This window comes from Suricata suricatta, chromosome 4, assembly GCF_006229205.1.
Source record: "Suricata suricatta isolate VVHF042 chromosome 4, meerkat_22Aug2017_6uvM2_HiC, whole genome shotgun sequence".
NCBI lineage: Eukaryota > Metazoa > Chordata > Mammalia > Carnivora > Herpestidae > Suricata > Suricata suricatta.
Genome location: NC_043703.1, coordinates 84,006,006 through 84,008,774, shown reverse-complemented (window position 1 = coordinate 84,008,774; position 2,769 = coordinate 84,006,006). Strand labels below are relative to the sequence as shown.

General features: G+C 41.7%; 1 long non-coding RNA gene across 1 annotated transcript; it reads right to left on the bottom strand.

Moving 5' to 3' along the window:
* Positions 1–417: 417 nt before the first annotated feature.
* LOC115289264 lies at positions 418–2,463 on the bottom strand. The gene is made up of 2 exons (XR_003907520.1): positions 2,236–2,463; positions 418–538 (listed from the first exon to the last, which is right to left on the bottom strand). It is a non-coding gene; the product is annotated as an uncharacterized LOC115289264 (long non-coding RNA).
* Between the last annotated feature and the right edge of the window lie 306 nt (positions 2,464–2,769).

Genomic DNA, 2,769 nt, shown 5'->3' with positions numbered 1-2,769 from the left:
AATTTAGTTAATTTATTTATTTTGAGAGAGGTAGAAAGGGTGTGATCGGGGGATGGGCTGAGAGAGAGAGAGAAAGGAAGTGTGTGTGTGTGTGTGTGTGTGTGTGTGTGTGTGTGTGAGAGAGAGAGAGAGAGAGAGAGAGAGAGAGAGAGAGAGAGAAAGAGAGAGAATCCCAAGCAGTCTCTGCAGAGTCAGCACCAAGCAGACGCGGGGCTCTAACTCACAAAAATGTGAGATCGTGATCTGAGCCGAAATCAAGACTCAGACACTTAACCGACTGATCCACCCAGGCGCTCCCAGAATGCAGAATTTTAATTGGACAAATTAATGAAAATAAAGGACAATCGTTATAGAATATAATCATCATAGAATATAATCACTTTAGAATGTAATCATTATAGAATATAAGCCTCTCAATTGCATGAGCACTTCATTTTAATGGGCAAAATTCTTGGTTAAGAGCCTAAAAAATGAAGTAGAATAGTCATGTTGTCTCCATGATCTGATGCTGCCAATCACTCCTCCGGCATTTTGGGCTCTGGGAAGAAAGGAAACGTGATCAATATTTACCCAGGGCACCACCATTTTCCTGATCCCTTTGATATTAAAGCCCCAGGTCAGGTGGCTGAAAGGTGGGAGGTGATTGGAAAGCTGGAGAAATAAAAGTTGGGCATAAAATTAGCCCTGCTGAATTGTAATGAAAAAAAAAAACTGGCAGTGTTTTTGTCTAGCATTTCTATTAAAGAAAATAATACAAGTAAGGATTAATGAGTATATCAGTATATTGTTCAAAAAAACCCAAATATCATGTGTGTGTGTGTGTGTGTGTGTGTGTGTGCGTGCACACGTGGAGATTTATTTTAAGAAATTGACACATCCAATTATGGAGTTGTGGCAAAACCAAAATCCATACAGTAGACAAAAGACTGGAGACTTACGACAGAATTACAATTTACATTCAGTAAGTCAGCTGAGAGAATTCTATTCTTTCTTTCTTGGGGAGATCAGTATTTATTTTTCTTGTGCATATTTATTTATTTTGAGAGAGAGTGAGAGAGATGGGCTGGGGGAGAGAGAATCCCAAGCAGGCTCCATGCTGTCAGCACAGAGCCCAATGTGGGACTCGATCTCATAAACCATGAGGTCATGACCAGAGTTGAAACCAAGAGACTGATGCTTAACCCACTGAGCCACCCAGGTGCCCCGCCCTTGTGTTTGTTTTTTAATTAAGGCTTTCATCTGATTAGCCTTTCTCTGATCTGATAAAGCCTACCTCATTGTGGAAGGTAATCTGATTTACTCAAAGTATACTGATTTACATGTTAATCTCATTAAAAATGTCTTCACAGAAACATCTAGAGTAACATTTGACCACATATTTAGTTATTGTGGCTGAACCTAGTTGACAGTAACCATCATTATCAATTATCTTTTTCTATGCAACAAACTAAAAAAGCCATAGTGGTTTAAAAGAGCAAACACTGGCACTGGGCTCACCTGTAGACCATGGGGGAAGTTCTTTTGGTCTTAACTAAGCTCACAGATGCTTCTGGGGTAAAGCCTGCAGTCTGGCTGGGGGCTAGTTGCTCTAGGATGGCCTCAGATGAGGTAAATGGCCTCTACTCCATGTAATGTCTCATTAGCTGGCAAATGAGCCCGGAGCTGGTCCCACAGCAGCTGGGCAAGGTTTAAGAACCCAGTTAACAGAAGCACATGGGGTCTCCTGAGGGCCCTGGCTCAGAACCGACTGTCTCAGTCATTGGCCAGACCAAGTGAGGAGGCCAACTTGATCCAAGCTGTGGAGAACAAACTCCACCTTTTGAATAAAAACAAAAACAGAAACAAGAGAGTAAAACATGGGAATGGATGAAAAGAGATGGACATGAAGAGGCAGAAAAGAGGCTCAGGGGAAATCTGTGATTTATGGGTTTTAAAAACAATAAAAAGATTTGGTGGAATTCTCTCATTTATCTTTGTATCAAATACTAGATGCACTTGGGGGCCTCAGGTTGGCCAATCACATATTGCTGGTGGTTTATAAAGGAAAGAAAGAGGGGAGGGAGGGAGGGAAAAAAATAACCAAAGTGATACATGTATTTAAGATTATTTCAAAGAATGTTCAGTTAGAAATCTAAAAACAAAAAATGTGTTGGTTTTTTTATATGTAGACCATCTTGGGAAGAAATTTACCCTGAATAAAAAAGACCATGAAAGACCCAACAATTTCTCTCCTACCTTTCTTCCCAAAGGGAAAAACATGTTGAGCACATGGCTGTTAACGTTTCCCCCTTCAGTCTTGGTTCTGTGTGAGGATTTGTGCTGATTTCACAGCAAACAAGTACCGGCCCTTTCTTGGCCTTGCTAGTTTGAAGTCTCCCATCCATACCCCAGTTCTCAAACTTAGGTTTGCTCTCTCTCTCTTCCTTTTTTAAAAATAAATATTTATTCATTTTTTCAGAGAAAGGGTGCAAGCTGGGAAGAGGCAGAGAGAGAGGGAGACAGACAATCCCAAGCAGGCTCCGAGCTGACAGCACAGAGCACATTGTGGGGCTCAAACTCACAAACCATCAGATTGTGACCCGAGCCCCAGTAAGATGCTGGGGCTCAACCGCCTGAGCTACCCAGGTGCCCCATAGGTTTGCTCTCTTCTTATATTTTACACCACGGGAGTTGGGAGAAACAGACATATAGTAGCCAAAGTATTCAATGCTTTGGCAGTAGACCAAGGGGGCACAGTGTGTTTAATTCTCAAGAAGTCCCGAGTGGCTC